The sequence below is a fragment of the Furipterus horrens genome, unplaced genomic scaffold, assembly GCF_987537825.1.
Source record: "Furipterus horrens unplaced genomic scaffold, mFurHor1.1.pri manual_scaffold_2, whole genome shotgun sequence".
Taxonomy (NCBI): domain Eukaryota; kingdom Metazoa; phylum Chordata; class Mammalia; order Chiroptera; family Furipteridae; genus Furipterus; species Furipterus horrens.
Window position 1 is genome coordinate 100,069,661 of NW_028327172.1, and position 19,406 is coordinate 100,089,066.

The window sequence follows — 19,406 nt, forward strand, 5'->3', positions numbered from 1 at the left end:
AACATATTTGCCAATGATATCATAGACAGGGGACTGATCTCCAAAATATATAAAGAGCTTATACGACTCAACATCAAGAAAACAAACAACCCAATTAAAAAATGGACAAAGGACCTGAACAAACACTTCTCTGAAGAGGACATACAGAAGGTCCATAGGCACATGAAAAAATGCTCAACATCATTGGCCATCAGAGAGATGCAAGTAAAAACCACAATGAGATACCACTTTACACCTGTCAGAATGGCCATCATCAACAAATCAACAAACAACAAATGCTGGCGAGGATGTGGAGAAACGGGAACCCTACTGCACTGTTGGTGGGAATGCAAAATAGTGCAGCCACTATGGAAAACAGTATGGAATTACCTCAAAAAACTAAAAATGGAACTGCCTTTTGAACCAGCGATTCCACTGCTAGGATTATACCCGAAAAATCCTAAAACCCTAATTCGAAAAAACCTATGCACACCTATGTTCATAGCAGCCCTGTTTACAATAGCTAAGTGCTGGAAACAGCCTAAGTGCCCATCTGTAGATGAGTGGATCAAAAAATGGTGGTACATTTACACAATGGAATACTATATAGCAGAAAGAAAGAAGGAACTCCTGCCATTTGCGACAACATGGATGGAACTCGAGAGAATTATGCTTAGTGAAATAAGCCAGGCAAAGAAAGCAAAATATCATATGATATCACCTAATACAGGAAACTAAAGAGCAACACAAACAAACGAACTAAATAGGCAAAGACTAGAATAGTAGTCAGTAGGGGGGAGGGAGAGAAGGGGGATAAGTAATGGAAGGGTCTAGTCAAGGAATGTGTATGAATAACTCATGGACATGGACAATGGGGAGGGATATGATTGTGGGAGAAGGGATGGGCTGGGAGGGGGGAGCAATGGGGGAAAAATGGGACAACTGTAATTGAAAAACCAAAAAATAAAACAAATAAAAAATAAAAAAATAAAAATAAAATAAAATAAAAGTAGTAATGAGTTTACATAATACTTCATGGTATCGGCAACCACTATAAAATGTGGTGAAAATATTTGTGATATTGATTGGTTGAGTAAGTCACAGATACCGCTAACACTATGTGGTTTGTTGTCTATATTCTTTTCCCCCCAAGACATGGCTTTTTAAAAGAAAACTTAATTTATTTATTTTTAGAGAGAGGGGGAAGGAAGGAGAAAGAGAGGGGGAGAAACATCGATGTGCAAGAGAAACATTGATTAGCTGCCTCTCATGCACCACAGCTCAGGGGAACTCAGCCTGCAATCTAGGTATGTGCCCTCTCCCAGAATTGAGCTGGCAACCTTCCAGTTTGCAGTACAACAGCCAAACCAAAAAGTCACACCAGTCAGGGCCCAATACATAGCTTTTATTGCATCTTTAAAATATCACAAAGAAGTCTGAGGAATAATCTGTCATCTTGCCATTTCTATAGCTGAACAACATAGACCTTATTCATCAGCCTGCTGAACTGTTCCTTTTACAGAGACATAGATACAATCTCCAAATTTTCTGATATCCTTGTTTTTAACTGTTGTAGTTTGCTGAATCAAAGCAGCTGCATTTAATACAAGTTCAATGTCATTTCCTTCAAGAATCAACTAATCTTTCTGAGCTTGAGATACTGAACAAGCAATGCCTGACCTCATCCGAACCCTGCAAATTATTTTTTTGCCCAAGAAACTCCTGCTTTCAACAAGAGAACCATCCTCCTGAATAATGACGTTGTTGAGGAAGTGAATGTACAAAGATCTCATCTTGTAACAGAAGCCCAATGTAACACTCTTAATCATGTTCTGTACATGTCTGCAGAGAGTGCTAACAATGGCCAGTTCCTTTCTAATTCCTCACCATTTATCAACCTGGAGCCTCTTCTTTTCCTCTCCAAGGAGACTGGGTTCTACATTGATGTGACTGAAGTCCATCCATAGGGTACCTTTGGGGCCCTTCAAAATAACTGCTTCCTTTCAGAGGGATGTCGACAGTATGATTGCTGAGAATGGTCTTCATCCTTGCAGTAGAGGTGGAAAAGAGAGAACATGTTTGATGCGTATATTCTTTTCTTTTCTTTTTTTTTTACAGTATATTTTATTGATTATGTTGTTAGAGTAGTTCCATTTTTTCCCCTCTTTGCTCCCCTCTGCCTATTAACCTCCTTTCCTCCAGCAATCTCACCCCCCTTAGTTCATGTCCATGGGTCATGCAAGTAAGTTCTTTGGCTTTACCCTTTCCTATATTATTAACATCCCCCTGTCTATTTTGTACCAACTGATTATGCTTCTTAGTCCCTGCACCATTTCTCCATTTCTTCCCCTCCTCCCTCCCAGCTGGTAACCCTCCAAATGATCCCCATACCTATGATTCTGTTCCTATTCTGGCTTGCTTATTAGATTTTGTTTTTATTTTTTAGATTCTATTGTTGATAGTTGAGTTTGTTGTCATTTTAGTGCTCATAGTTTTGATCTTCTTTTTCTTAAGTTCCTTTGACATTTCATATAATAATGGCTTGGTGATGATGAGCTCCTTTAGCTTCACCTTGTCTGGGAAGTACTTCATCTGGCCTTCCATTCCAAATGATAGCTTTGGTGGATAGAGTACTCCTGATTGCAGGTTGTCTTTCATCACATTGAATACTGCTTGCCAATCCCTTCCTGCTTGAAAAGTTTCCCCTGAGAAATCAGCTGATAGTCCTATAGGCATCCCCCTGTAGGCAACTCTCCACCTCTCTCGATGCCCCCAGGACTCACTCTTTATCTTTCACCTTTGGCATCTCAGTCATGATGCATCCTGGTGTGGTCCCCTCTGGGTCCAGCTTGCCCAGGACCCTCCATGCTTCCCAGACCTGTATGTCCATCTTCTTCCAAAATTTGGGAAGTTTTCTGCATTTTTTTCAATTCTTGCTTCCTCCTTCTGCACTGGTTGACTGTTTTTTTCTTCCTTATGTTTCAAATAATTGATTTGAACCCCGGTTTCCTTCCCTTTACCATTGGTTTTGTATGGATTTTCATTAGTTTCACTTAGCATAGCCTTCACTTCTCTTATGCGTTTGCCATACTGAAACATATCTGTCAAGCCTGTGAGCATCTTTATCACCAGTGTTTTGAATTCTGCATCTGTTATATTGTCTATCTCCTCATCTGTGAGGTTGGCTATCTCCTTGTCACTTAATTTTCCCACTGAAACGTTCATCTGTTCCCCCTTTTGGGCCATACTTCTCTGTCTCCTCATTCTGACAGGCTCCTGTGTTTGTTTGCCTTCATGTCCCAGGTAGAGCTGTTGCTCCTGTTATGTTGTAAGGGGCGGAGCTTTAGGGATTCGACAGTACAGGGTAACCTGTTTCACCACGTTGCAGTGCTGCATGTGGGGGAGGGGTCCAAGAGGGAACAATGCCTCTTGCCCAGCACTCGCCCCTTTTCTAGGCACCTCTCCCACTTCTGCACTGGACTGGTGCCCCTCTAACTGTTGTCCTGGCTGTTGTTCCCAGAGTGGGTGGGTCTGCGGGTGTTCTAGTACTGTGGGGTCCCTTTAAACAAACAGACTCTGCTGAGACCCGCAGTTTCTGCATCCACTCCAATCCCCACTGGTTTGCACCGTCAGAAGCAATGAGGCTTGATTTTCCCTGGTGCTGGGACTGTGAGTTTCAAGGTCTGGTGAGCAGCTGGGAATGTTCCCCAGGTATCCTTCCTGACTTTTAAAAACTTGGAACGGCGCTTTCCTGTGGCCTGCCACTGCTGCCGCCACACCGCGACCTCTCCGCCCCAGCTCCGCCCCAGCTCTGCCCCTCCTACCTGTCTGGATTAGTATTCTTTATGTATTTGTTTGCTGGACTTCCATGTACTTTGATTTTCTGGAACTTCTGGTTTTTTCTAGTTTTGAGGTAGTTGTATTCCTTCTTAGTTGTGGAGGGTGATGCAGCATGTCTGTCTACGCCTCCATCTTGGCCAGAAGTCCTGCTGCCTATATTGTTAATTGAAGGAAATACTAAATTAAGTTAGTGGTTAGTGAAAATAAAGATGCCACGTGTATAACAGACATGCTTCTGGACTGGTGAAAACTGAGCAACTAAAAGTCCTGAAAATGGGGATTGGTCACTTCCCTGACTGGACAGTGATCTCACTCTATGAGTTTGACCACTCAGATGAGGTCTGAGATCAAGACTTTGTCTTAGGAAGCCTGTTGGACTCTCACAATAGGATCTGTTCATCAACCCATACTTGATGAATGAAGTGGGTATTTTGATTCTCTGTCTACTGACTCATTTGTCTTACTTCTGGCTTGGTTTAGGAGTCAGACAAAGAAGAGGAGTGCTATTTATTGAGTCCCCTCAAAGATTCAGTAACAGCAAGGAGACTCATTGGAGGCTAGTCGCCCAAAACTGAGAAAAGTTTAATACATTAAACTCTTTTCAGGCTGTAACCTCCTCTCAGGACTTGAGTTATCAGGCTCCTTGTTCTGTTACTGAAAACTCCATTAGCCATCAGGCTGCTGGACTTGAAGGAGGGGGAGGGGAACACTGAAAGGGGGGAAATACTGTACTAGCAATTAAATATATGGTATTATTTTTAAGTATATTTTATTGATTATGTTGTTACAGTGGTTCAAAAAGATTTTCCCCTTTGCTCCCCTCTGCCCAGTACCCCCCTTACCTCCAGCAATCCCACCCCCCCTTAGTTTATGTCCATGGGTCGTGCATATAAGTTCTTTGCTTCACCCTTTCCTATATTATACTTAACTCCCCCCTGTCTATTTTGTATCAACTGATTATGCCTCTTAATCTCTGCACCATTTCCCCATTTCTCCCCTTCCTCCCTCCCAGATGATAACCCTCCAAATGATCCTCATACCTATGATTCTGTTCCTATTCTGATTTGCTTAGTTGGGTTTTGTTTTTATTTTTTAGATTCAGTTGTTGATAATTGTGAGTTCATTGTCATTTTAGTATGCATAGTTTTGACCTTTTTCTTAAGTAAGTTCCTTTGACATTTCATATAATAATGCCTTGGTGATGATGAACTCTTTTAGCTTTACCTTGTCTGGGAAGAACATGATCTGCCCTTCCATTCTAAATGGTAGCTTTGCTGGATAGAATAATCTTGATTGTAGGTCCTTGCTTTTCACCATATTGAATACTTCTTGCCAGTCCCTTCTTGCCTGCAAAGTTTCTTTTGAGAAATCAGCTGATAGTCTTTTTTTAATATGCTCTATTGATTATGCTGTTACAGTTGTCCCAATTTCTTTTCCCTTTGTTCCCCTCCACCCAGTGACCCCCCTCCACTCAGTTGTCCCCCCACTTAGTCCATGCTCATTGGTTGTGCATATAGTTCTTCTCAACATCTTCCTATCTACTCCACTCCCTCCTACTATGCTTCTTAATTCCTGTACCACCTCCCTCCCTTTCCCCCTTCCCCCTCCCTGCTGACCTTCCCCCATAATGTTCCCATACCTAGAATTCTTTTCCCACTCTGAATGACAGCTTCACTGGATAGAGTAATCGTGGTTGTAGGTTTTTGCTTTTCATTACTTTGAATATTTCTTGCCAGTCCCTTCTTGCCTGCAAAGTGTCTTTTAAGAAAAAAGCTGATAGTCTTATAGGCAACCCTTTGTGGCTACTCTCCACTTCTTGCTGCTTTTAGGATTTTCTCTTTATTTTTAACCTTTGGCGTTTTAATTATGGCATTTTAATTATGATGTGTCTTGGTGTGGTCCCTTCTGGATCCAGCTCTCCTGGGTCTCTCCATGCTTCCTGGACTTGTATGTCTATTTCCTTCATAAAATTTAGGAAGTTTTCTTCCATTATTTTTTCACGTAAGTTTTCAATTTCTTGCTCTTCCTTTTCTCCTTCTGGCACCTCCATGATTTGGATGTTGGCACATTTAAAGTTGTCCCAGAGGTTCCCAAGCCTCTCCTCATTATTTTCAATTCTTGTTTCCTCATTCTGTACTGGTTGACTTTTTTTTTTCCTTACATTTCAAATCATTGATTTGAACCCTGGTTTCTTTCCCTTCACCATTGGTTTTGTGTGGATTTTCATTCGTTTCACTTAGCATAGCCTTCATTTCTTCTCTTATGCATTTGCCATACTGAAACATATCTGTCAAGCCTGTGAGCATCTTTATCACCAGTGTTTGGAATTCTGCATCTGTTAGGTTGGCTATCTCTTTGTCACTTAGTTCTCCCACTGGAACCTTGAACTGTTCCCTATTTTGGGCCATAATTCTCTGTCTCCTCATTCTGACAGCCTCTTGTGTTTGTTTGCCTCTGTGTTTTAGGTAGAGCTGTCGCTCCTGTTACATTGTAAGGGGCGGAGCCTTAGGGATTCATCAGTACAGGGAGACCTGTTTCACCACATTGTGGTGCTGTATGTGGGGGAGGGGTCTGAGAGGGAAAAATGCCGCTTTCCCAGCACTCGCCCCTTTTCCAGGCACTTTTCCCACTTCCATATGTGACTGGCGCCCATCTAACTGTTGCCCTGGCTGTCGTTCCCAGGGTGGGTGGGTCTGTGGATGTTCTAGGACCATGGGGGCCCTTTAAACCAAGCATACTCTGCTGAGATACCGGCAGTTTCTGCCTCCACACCAAGCCCCACTGGTTTGTACAGTCAGAAGCAATGAGGCTTGATTTTCCCCGGTGCTGGGACTATGGGCTGAGAGGTCTGATGAGGAGCTGGGAATGCTCCCCAGGTGTCCCTCCTGACTTTTTAAGATGTGTAACATCGTTTTCTGCCAGCCTGCCACTGCTGCCACTGCTGCCGCCACCACACCACATCCTCTCCTCCCCGGCTTCGCCCCTCCTACCTGCCTGGATGAGTATTTCTTCTTTATATCTTTGTTTGCTGAACTTCCATGCAGTTCGATTTTCTGGAACTTCTGGTTGTCTCCAGTTTTGAGGTAGTTGTATTTCTTCTTAGTTGTGGAGGGAGATGCAGCATGTTTGTCTAAGCCTCCATCTTGGCCGGAAGTATGGTCTTATTTTTTTATGCATATGGCAACTTACTAAGCAACTTTACATATATATCTTAATTGATCCATATAAGTTAGGTTATTACAGATGAAAAAAAGAGTAAAATTTCTAGGGTGGAGTTGGGAGGTAGAAAAGGGTATGGGGGGATAAATTGTGATGGAAGGAGACTTGACTTAGGGTGGTGAACACACAATACAATATGCAGATGATGTATTATAGAATTGTACGTCCAAAACCTAATAATTTTATTAACCAATGTCACCCCAATAAATTAAATAAAAGAAAAAAAAGACTTCTAGGTAAAGGTCTTTCCACTATTTTAAGTAGGAAAGTGGAAAAGACAGTGCTTAGAGATGTGTGTGTGTGTATGTGTTTGTAAATGTGTCTCTCAGGGTAGGGTGAAAAAGGAACATCTTTCTAGGGGGAAATAGCAAGTAAAAACAGAAAGAAAAAAAAATCAGAGCATAATTCCTTAATAAACATAAGTGAAGGAAGAGTGGCTTGCTTCAGGGTTTGTCTTCATCTGGCTTTGGATATGTTGATAATGTCCATTTTAATTCTCATTTTCCTTCTGATATACTTCCAGCATCATCACTTATTTGTAATTGGTCAAAACGTCATGGGAGGAAAACCTCCATGGGCAGAGCTCCAGCCCATCACTGTGGAGCCTTTTAGGGAAGATGATTCTATAATGCTTTCTTTTCTCAAGGATACATGGCACACTTTAGTACCCAATGGAATCTAAACTAGATTTAGAGGATGTAATGGACATCTGGACATAACCTATTTCTTTTTCTTCAAGTATCTGAAGCATCTTCCATGAATGGGTTCTCCATGGACCTGTCAGCCAAGATGCCCCATCTCTGGACAAGGAATGGTCACATGACCCACCTCTAGGCCAATCAGACACTCTCTTTGGAATTGGAATCTGGAATGAAGTGTCCACTAGGACTGAACATGACAGAACAGGTTCACTTTGGTTGAGGCATCTTGCTCTGTTTCCTCCTTAAGGACTGATTCTACATTTTTTCTTTTGATTCTTTGAGTTTTCACATGTCCTTCTAGTATGTTGCTTTCTAGTTTAAGTCAGCTAGAGTTAATTTTTGTTGCCTAAAACTAAATATGTCTAACAGGTACAGCAACAGTGCTGGCCTCTGTTGGGAGCAGTCTTCATATTCTATGTAAATACTTCTGTACATATGCAAATTTGTAAAGAAAAATTTCATTTTATCCAGGAGACAAGTTGGATCAGGTTAAACAGGTAATAAAAGTGTGGGAAATATTATTGAAATCACCTAAAAACAGTGAGTACAGGGAGAAAAAAGGCAGAAAAGAAAGGTTGATTAGAAAGACGTTAATTGACCAAGAGTCCTATGTTAAGTGTGTCCCACCATGGTCAAGGGAGTCTGGGGGGAACTCTAGCTGGGACAGGAATGGATCCAGAAACTTAGACTCCTCCTTAGATAGAAGAGAGCACGTGCTGGAAATGGGCTGGACACCAGCAACCGAAGCAGATCCAAGGCTCTCTGAGTAAGGCTTTTCTCCTAGCCTGGACTGAACTGGACTCTGGAACTGTTCTGTGTACCTGCCATTGTTTATAAGGACAAAAATAATATTCTGTTAAATAATCACACCTGTTTTATAGCAACTCTCTGTATTCAAGAAATTGAGAATTGTAACACTCATTTCTTTATTTATTCAATAAATATTTATTAAGCGTTAGTCATTCTTACAGGTGCTAAGTACACGGTAGTACAAAACACATATGGGTTCTCCCTCATAGAGAAAGTAGTTGTAGATAGAGGGAGAAAAATATGAAGCAAATGGTTAAATAGAAATCTATAATTACAAATTGTGCCCAGTGTTATAAAGGGAAATTGCAAGATTTCCAGTGATCAAGATATAACACATGGTATTGTTGTTTTACTCTCAAAGTAGGGGCAATGATAAAGGACTTTTCCTTGTATTTTATTCGTGAGGCTTTGTCCTTTCATTTTCATAAACTCACATTGAAACATAATTCAAAGATAGACTCTGTGAGATGTAGTATATCTTTGTGTTGTCTTATGTGTAGTAGGTTGTAACTGAAAACTGAAAGCAAACACTAAGACTTCTTGGGCCAATTAATAGACACTATATCTGGTTTAAAGACAGGGACATAAACTTGCGACATTAAGTGGTCAACAAGGAAAATAATTTTAAAATAATATGAAGTTGTGTTTGGCCATGAAGAAAGGGCAAATAATCAGGCCAATATCATGGGTGTATAATAGGGGTTTGGTGATCTCAGTGGTCTTACTGTGATATGACTAAACTTTCTGAACACATTGCAGATAGATCTGTTATCCTGAAAGAAATGACCAAATCTTACCTTTCAACATTTGTCTAACATTTTGGTGATTTGATTTCTGCCAAAGACCACTGATGCTCTTCGAGGCACACTGTAACTACCAGAACACATATGGAATCACTAGGATGGAATGATTTTGCAACCTAACAGGATCTACGTTGGGCATAAATAAGACCTTAGAATTTGGTAGTCATCCCGAATATCTAGCTGAGAAGTCTTTGAAAGAGTGCTTTAGCTGCCATCTTGTGGCCAACATTATGAATGCATTGAATTCAACTCCAACTTGCCAGAAAGAATGTATTTAAAAACTTGATGAAGGCTTTTGGGCTATTTGGATTTGAAAATGTAGAATCAGTTTTGTAAAGAGAGGTTACCTTCTTATCTGGCTATGGAAAAACCCTGGACTGTTTATCAGGTCTCTTTCCACCTCAGCTGACAGAAACCTATTTCAAAGTAGCTTAAGGAAGAGGAGGGGTCATCTCACAGAACTGAAGGAATTGCTTCCGGAAGCCAAGGTCGTGGCAGCTAGATCCAGGACCTGGTGTCATCAATACCTGCTCTCTCTCTTTCTCATTTCTGTTTGGTTTTATTCCCTCTTGTTTCAGGAAAGATCATTGCCAGAAGTCCAAATTTCAAGTCATTTCTGCCTTATGACTCAGGTATAAATAGAGGCACCTCAAGGAAGGACTGGCCTGATGTGGGTGACCCACCAGGCCCTGTCCCAATCAGGTGATAGGGGGAATGAGGCACCATGAACAACCAGCTTGAATTTAGTGACCATCCCCTGTGGTTGAGGGGCAGAGGAGAAGGGATCTTAGTGACATGAATATGTTACCTTAGTGACAGGATGGGTAGGAATGCTTGCTGGGCAAAAGAACAAACTAGAAGAGCAACCACACTGGCTCTACTTCACTGCTTGGACACCAGCACACTTTCATACCCCTTTCCCATGTGTGCAATTCTGAAAGTCAAAGTACTTTGTTTCTGAGTACAATGCAACAGCACATACTCAACCCCTCTTCAAGAGGAGACAACTCAAAGATACACTGAGTTGATGAATCAAACACAAAGTTTAGGATTTCTGGACTCCTCAGAGGTCCGGTTATAGTGGATAGTCTTGGTCCAACAGTCTATTTCCTTTAAGATAAAGAGCTTGACAACAAAGTCAGTTCACTTGAGTTGATCAACTTTTAAGTGCACTTCACATATTTTTGAAAATTTCCAAAAAAGAAAAATCCCATGAGAAACTTATTTTAGTAAGTCAAGCACCTCAGGGACATTCATTCATTTATTCAAGTAAACACTTATTTGAGCTTCTAATATTTTTTCAGATATCCTTTTAGGTGCTAGGAATATATCATAGACTTCTGTGATCTTTTCTTTAAAGAGATAAAAATAATTACAATGTTAGCTACTAAGGTGCTGTAATTGTAGCATGAATTGTAGCTTTTCTCAGAATTGTATATATTTAACAAGTGGTGTTTACAGATAATCAAAACTGCTGAAATAAGAGAATCTCATTGATATAGAGAATAGGGATAAATAGTACCTCAAAAAATCAGAGATATTACTGGGATTTAATTGCAGGTGAGAAGCTACTTGGCAATGGTTTGTCTAAAAATATGGAAGCAAAAGCAATTTACATTATTCATTGATTAATTTCAGAGCTCATTGCTCTGTTGACATTTCTAATTTAAAGCAAATTGAATTACTTATTTTTCTCTTTTTTGTTTTATTAAATTTATTGGGGTGACATTAGTTAAAAAGATTATATACATTTCTGTAATACATTGTTTATATAATGCATTATGTGAGTCCCACCCCAAGTCAAGCCTCTTTCTGTCACTGTGTATTTAACTCCCTTTACCCTCCACAATTTTCCTGCCCCTTCTTTACTCTGTTAACACCATACTGTTGTCTGTGTCTACGAGTTTGCTTGTTTGTCACTTTAATATTCTACATGTGGGTGAAATCATATGCTTCTTGTCCTTTTCTGTGAATGAGTCATTTTAAGGTACACTGTTAGCTCAATGATTATGGGGGAAGGATAGGGTGATGCTTAAGAGCATGAGTTTTGGCATAAGATTGACCAAGATTGGAATCCTAGCTCCACTCTTACTAGTTGTGTGACCTTCAGCAAGTTTTCTTTTTTTCTTTTTAAGTATATTTTATTGATTATGTTGTTACAGTAGACCCAATTTTCCCCCCTTTGCTCCCCTCTGCCCAGTACCCCCTTCCCTCCAGCAATCCCACCCCCCCTTAGTTCATGTTCATGGGTCCTGTGTATAAGTTCTTTGGCTTTACCCTTTCCTATACTATTCTTAACTTCCCCCTGTCTATTTTGTACCAACCTATTATGCTTCTTAGTGCCTGCACCATTTCTCCATTTCTCCCCCTCCCCCTTCCCAGCTGATAACCCTCCAAATGAACCCCATACCTATGATTGATTGTTCCTATTCTGGTTCGGTTAGTTGGATTTTGTTTTTATTTTTTAGATTCTATTGTTGATAGTTGTGAGTTTGTTGTCACTTTAATGTCCATAATTTTAATTTTCTTTTTCTTAAGTAAGTCCCTTTGACATTTCATACAATGGCTTGGTGATGATGAACTCCTTTAGCTTCACCTTGTCTTGGAAGCACTTCATCTGCCCTTCCATTCCAAATGATAGCATTGCTGGATAGAGTAATCTTGGTTGTAGGTTACTTTTCATCACATGGAATACTGCTTGCCAGTCTCTTCCTGCCTGCAAAGTGTCCTCTGAGAAATCAGGTGGTAGTCCTATAGGCACCCCTCCGTAGGCAACTCTCCACCTCTCTTGATGCCCCCAGGACTCACTCTTTATCTTTCACCTTTGGCATCTCAGTCATGATGCATCCTGGTGTGGTCCCCTCTGGATCCAGCTTGCCCGAGACCCTCTGTGCTTCCCGGACCTGTATGTCCATCTCCTTTGCAAAATTTGGGAAGTTTTCTACTTTATTTTCAATCTTGCTTCCTCCTTCTGCACTGGTTGACTGTTTTTTTCTTCCTTATGTCCCAAATTATTGATTTGAACCCCCGTTTTCTTTCCTTCACCATTGGTTTTATATAGATTTTCCTTCGTTTCACTTAGCATAGCCTTTACTTCTTCTCTTATGTGTTTGCCATACTGAAGCATATCTGTCAAGCCTGTGAGCATCTTTATCACCAGTGTTTTGAATTCTGCATCTGTTAGGTTGTCTATCTCCTCATCTGTTAGGTTGGCTATCTCCTTGTCGCTTAGTTCTCCCACTGGAACCTTGAACCATTTCCCCTTTTGGGCCATACTCTCTGTCTCCTCATTCTGACAGGCTCCAGGGTTTGTTTGCCTCCACATTCCAGGCAGAGTTGTTGCTCCTGTTATGTTGTAAGTGGTGGAGCCTTAGGGATTCATCAGTACAGGGAAACCTGTTTCACCACGTTGTGGCGCTGTATGTGGGGGTGGGGTCCAAGAGGAAACAATGCTGCCTGCCCAGCTCTTGCCTCTTTTCCAGGCACCTCTTCCACTTCCGCACTGGACTGGTGCCCCTCTAGCTTCTGCCCTGGCCATCGTTCCCAGAGTGGGTGGGTCAGCGGATGTTCTAGGACTGTGGGGTTCCTTTAAACATGCAGACTCTGCTGAGATCAGCAGTTTCTGCCTCCACCCCAATCCCTACTGGTCTGCCTAGTCAGAGGCAATGAGGATTGATATTCTTCAGTGCTGGGACCATGGGCTGTGAGGTCTGGTGAGGAGCTGGGAACACTCCCCAGGTGTCCCTCCTGACTTTTTAAAACATGTGACTGCTTTCTGCCAGCCTACCGCTGCTGCCGCTGTTGCCGCCACCACACCGCATCCTCTCTACCCCATCTCTGCCCTTTCTACCTGTCTGGATGAGTATTTCTTCTTTATAAGTTTGTTTGCTGGACTTCCATGCAGTTTGATTTTCTGGAACTTCTGGTTGTTTGTAGTTTTGAGGTAGTTGTATTTCTTCTTAGTTGTGGAGGGTGATGCAGCATGTTTGTCTATGCCTCCATCTTGGCTGGAAGTCAAGTTTTCTAATGTAAGTCTTAGTTTTCTGATTGGAGTAGTGGGGGTAATACCAGTACTTACCTCACTGAAATTCATTTATTAATTCTTAGAGACCTCTGATTTAATGATCATTGGTCACATAATCATTACTGTGGCCTTAATTGGGGGCCAATATCATTTGGAAAGAGTACTGAATTGTGAAAATGAAAAGATTGGTTATTATTCAATAATATATTAAGCAGTGTTGTGGGGGAATCACTGAATAAGCTAAACTATGGTAAAGTGTTATTGACAGGAGACAGAGCATTGGTGATGGTGCTGGGGACACTTCTTCCCTTTGTTGATGTTTTGTTCTATGTGAAGGGAACTCTGATAGTACAATACTGTTGGTCTTTTTGTCTCTTTTTTTGTTCCTTTCCAAAGGAGAAGTCACTTATTTGACTGGTGAATGTGGGAGGAGTAACTGCTACTGTATGGCTCAGCCTCTCTCCTTTTCTCTTGGGAATGAGGCTGTCTACAGGGAGCTGCATTCTCCTCTGTTCTTCCTTGCCATAAATACCAGGGACAGGCCCTGTCTTTCAGAGGCTTGTCCCCTCCTAGTGGTGCTTGTGACTGAGAAGATGAGTACAGTAACCTCCCTTATTCATGGGGGATATGTTCCAAGACTCCCAGTGGATGCCTGAAACAGTAGATAGTACTAAGCCATATATACACTATGCTTTTTCCTATACATACCTACCTATGATAAAGTTTAATTTATAAATTAGGCACAGTAAGAGATTAACAACAATAACCAATAATAAAATAGAACAGTTATAAAATATAGTATAATAAAAGTTATGTGACTGTGGTTTCTCTATAATAACTTATCTGATTACTGAGGTGGCTACTAAGTGACTCATGGGTGGGTGTACAGTGTGAATACACTGGAAAAAGGAATGATTCATGTCTCAGGTGGGAAGGGTCTGGACTGTGTGAGATTTCTTCACACTGCTCAGAATGGTGCGCAATTTAAAACTCAGGAATTATTTATTTCTGAAAATTTTCATTCAATACTTTCAGTATGAAGTGGGCCCTTATAACTAAAACTACTGAAAATAAAACTGGATTGGGATAGGTGGTGGACTATTATAGTTTAATTCTTTGATTGAGTATAACGGAATTCACTTGCCTAATGACATGAGTCACATTCTTCAATATTAATGTGATATCCCATTTTATTTATTGGTCTTATTTCTTAATTATCTCACAACATTTGGGGGAAAGATCAATTTATTTATTGAACCTATTGAAATCCCAATGGTGCTATCAATTTAATAATTACATATGTTCCACTGGGGACCTCTTAAGAGCCTGAGTGGAATACACTTCAGAAGTATCTATTGAGGGGCAAGGAAACTGGGGTATTTATCCACCAACTCCCATCCCTCACTGGCTGAGGGTTGGTTGCCTTGGGGGTGCTAATTTCCTGGCACTTTTAGCTGGCCCATTTCGTGGAGACACGGGTACTTGATATACAAAACCATCAATGTGACTAGAACTATCTATTGAAGCTACAAGTGACTTTCAGTGTAGGTTGAGGGGATATGGGGTGAGGTCCCAACAGTGTCTGCCATAAGCTTGTCCTTGAGTCCCCCTTCACTATGTTAGGTGCCCTTGCTATGTGGTCCTACAACCCTTAATTTCTTCTGTTATAAAACTTACAACATTGTTAGGGTTGTATACTCTTTCCCCTAGGCTATCATCTTTATGTGGGCAAGGAGAAGATCAGTTTTGTTCATTGTGGTATCCCCAGGCCTATACGATCAGTAAATATTTGTTTAATTGATGTTCTGTTCAGAAATAAATAAATATTTACAGTGAACAAAACAAGCAAATTGTATGATTACCACTGGGGAACACAATTTTCGTTGAATTAGATCTGACACTTGTTTTTGACTAACTTTTGGCACCTGAATCCAAAAACGATGCCAGTTTTTTCTCTATCACGTCAACTTTTTAAGGTACAGGATACCCTCCCTTTGTCCACCAAATCATACAAAATGTACATACAAAGGAAAATAAAGAAAAAATTACCTGAATATACTGTTCATTTAGAGTTATTTTATTCATATAAAAGCTCTATATTGTCACTGTAGGTCAAATTGTGTACAAGTAACAAAGTTCTGCTACCAAACATACATATTAAGGTATTTTATCTTCTCAAACGACAGGCTAGGAAGTGCTAAAATGAGATACTTGAAACAGTCTTCTTCAATTGACAAAGCTTTAACAAGTTGCTTCATGAGACCCAGTTTTATGTGCAGAGGGGTGAATATAATGTTCTTTCTGTCAACAAGTGGCTCATGTAGAATGTTTGGATCACCTGGTTTGAGGTCAGATCTTGGAGGCCAATTCAACTCCATCCAATGCTTCTCATGAGCTCTGCTGCCCCACATATTCAGAAAACAGGGATACTTGGTGTACCTGTATTGCTGACCAACAAGGAAGCAGACCATTTTAAGGTCAAAACAGATGAGCCAATTGCACTTGTGATATTGCAACAGATAAATTACTCTCTTTATGTCTTCATATTCTTCATCAAAACTAACTGAATGGCCAATTGGGAATGCACCAAATAAATTGCCATTGTGGAGGAGAACATACTTCAAGCTCTGCTTTGAGCTACCAATGAACAGTCACCATTCAGGTGTATTATAGATTGGAATTCCCAATTCCGCCATTAAACCATGTATGTATGGCAATACACAAAGCCACTGTCACTTCGAAAGTACTACAGAAATGCACTTTCCCTTGATCTTGAAAGTAGGATACCTTCGCTCCTTTTTCAAGCAAGTTTTTCTCATGCAGTCTTGATGCTAGGAGTTCTGAAGCATTTTTGGATAGTCCCAAATCTCATGCCAAGTCATTCAACTCATGCTGATCAAATCCCTTATAAACTGAGTCATCTTCAATTTCAAAATCTTCATTCTTGCTTTCACTTAGTTCTTCACCATACTCCTGTTTTTCGAAAGAGGGTAGTTCAGTGAAAACTGGCACTGGGATTTCAGTTGAATGAGGCACTGGGTGTATAGCTGATGGTAGAGTAGGATACTCTATTTTACATTTATTTTTCTTGTTATATCCTGATGTTTTCACAAAAGTAACAGTCACTTGAATGATCTCTGGCTTTCGCCAAACGATAGGTATACCAAACGACAATTTATCACATGTTCCCTTTGTCCACATCTGTAAACTCTTGACACACTGCTTTCACACCTTGTGAGGGGCCCAAGACTTCTCTTGATCACCAAATTTTACTTTAAAATATGCAAAATAGGCTTGCCTGGCGAATGCGGTGATGTTTGTCCTTTGACTGGGAGTGGTGAAACTGCCACAGATATAACAAAATGAATAAAGGTTATTTAGGCACTTTACAATGAAAAATAACAGAGACAGACATGATCTGAAGGGAAGGAAAGGAAATAAGTACTTATATACATAAAAACGTTAATTCTGCTAACTCCTTGTATACAGACAAGAACTCAGACTGCAATTTGGAATAAAATTCACTATATAGAGTGGCACACAACCTCTCACCACACTATCTTTTTTGTAACTGAATAGCCTAGACAAGTATGAACCTGTCGCTTGTCTTCAAGGTGGTCCCCCACCCCTCCCTACTTGAGGGAGGTTTGCTCTCAACTAATAGGAGAGCACTAGTGTTTCCTTCAATCCAGGCTCAGTCCAGCCTAGAGTGGTCACATCAAGATAAGCTGTAGATCCAAGAGAGAACATGGCAGCAGAGTAGGTAGCAGTGTTGTCTACTTGCTTCCATCATGGAAGGACTTGGAGTACAAACATGGAGTGGAGTGACCAGCCATCCAGAAAAAAAGATTTGAAACCCAAGGAATTTTGACCAGGGATGGATCCAGAAAAAAAAGACAGTGCCCAAAGCATCTCCACAAAAGAACTCAAGACAAGTTGGGCAGAGTGACTCTCAATTAATTAGCCAGAGGGAAGTTTCCACCAAAGAGTAACTGAAATACAATCAGACAGCTTAAACAAATGGCATAAAGGGCATCCCAAGAGCATCAAGCTCAGGAGATCAAAGAGACTGCACCGCTGAATCCCTCAGGTCTCCTATACAGAATCTCATACCACGAAGGTGGGAAATCAAAGCAGAAAAATCTAAGAAACATAAACAAACAAGAAGCATCCAACATGGGGAGACACAGAAACAACCTTCCAATGAAAGGAAAAGAAGAATTCCCAGAAAGAGAGCTAGATGAAACAGAGGTAAGCAAACTATCAGACATGGAATTCAAAAGAATGGTTAAAAGGAAGCTCAATGACTTTGACAAACTTAGAGAAAACTACAACAAACTCCAGGGAAACTACAAAGAACTCAGGGAAGCTACAAAGAACTTACAAAGAACTACACCAGCATAAAGAATGACATAGAAACTATCAATAAGAACCAGGAATAAATGAAGAATACAGTTTCTGAACTGAAGAACACAGCAGAATCAATCAAAAGTAGGCCAAACAAAGCATAGGATCGGATCAGTGTGTTAGAGGACAATGTAGAAAAAAATTCCCAGACAATACAACAAAAAGAAAAAAGACTGAAAAAGAATTAAGAGGGATTAAGAGAACTGTAGGATAACATGAGACAAAACAATATTTGTATCACAGGGATACAAGAAGGAGAAGAAGAGGAGCATGAGATAGAAAACCTGATTGAAAAAGTAATAACAGAAAATTTTCCTAACCTGATGAGAGAAAAAGTCATGCAAGTCCAGGAAGCACAGAGGGTCCCAATGAAGATGAACCCAAAAATGTAAGATGTGACACCATAAAAGTCCTAGAGGAAAACATAGACAGGAAAATTTCAGATATCCCACGTAGCAATATTTTCACTGATATATCTCCTAAGGCAAGGGAAATAAAGGGAAGTATAAACAAATGGAACTACATGAAACTAAAGAGTTTCTGCTCAGCAAAAGAAAACATCAGCAAGATGAAAAAGGAACTAACCATATGGGAAAGCATATTTGCCAATGATACCTCAGACAAGGGATTGATCTCCCAAATACATAAAGGACTTACACATCTCAACACTGAGAAGACAGACAGCCCAATTAAAAAATGGGCAGAGGACCTGAACAAACACTTCTCCAAGGAGGATACACAGAGAGTCCATAGGCATATGAAAGAATGCTCAACATCACTAGCCATCAGAGAGATGCAAATAAAAACTACAATGAGATACCATTTTGCACCAGTCAGAATGGCCATCATCAATAAATCAAGAAACAAGTGTTGATGAGGATGTGGAGAAACGGGAACCCTAGTGCACTGTTGTTGGGAATGCAGACTGCTGCAGCCATTATGGAAAACAGTATAGAGTTTCCTCAAAAAACTAAAAATGGAACTGCCTTTTGAACTAGCGATTCCACCGCTAGGATTATACCTGAAAAATCCTAAAACCCTAATTCAAAAGAACTTATGCACCCCTATGTTCATAGCAGCACTGTTTACAATAGCCAAGTGCTGGAAACAGCCTAAGTGCACATTTGTAGATGAGTGGATTAAAAATCTGTGATACATTTACACAATAGAATACTATGCAGCAAAAAGAAAGAAGGAAGTCCTGTCATTTGCGACAACATGGATGGAACTAGAGAGAATTATGCTTAGCAAAATACACCAGGCGATGAAAGAAAAATACCGTGTGATATCACCTAATACAAGAGACTAATGAACAACAGAAACTAATGAACAAAGTTGAACAAGGAACAGAAAAACAGTTATTGGGATTGGGAGAGAAGGGGGGTAAATGGGGGAAGGGTCTAGTAAAGGAACTAGTATAAATAACCTATGGACATAGACAATAGGGTGGAGACTTACTGTGGGAGAATGGGTGGGCTGGGTGGGAGAAATGGGGGGAAAATGGAACAACTGTAATAGAAAAACAATTTTAAAAATAATAAAAAAGATAAGCTGTAGAGAAAAATGATGTGACAGAAGAAAACTAACTGCAGTTTTAAATCAGCATGCCTATTTAAGTCTAAA

The 19,406-nt window shown here is 40.4% G+C and overlaps 1 pseudogene; it reads right to left on the bottom strand.

The window, feature by feature from the left end:
- Positions 1–1,466: 1,466 nt before the first annotated feature.
- LOC150019186 (large ribosomal subunit protein uL6 pseudogene) lies at positions 1,467–2,043 on the bottom strand (annotated as a pseudogene).
- Positions 2,044–19,406: the final 17,363 nt, after the last annotated feature.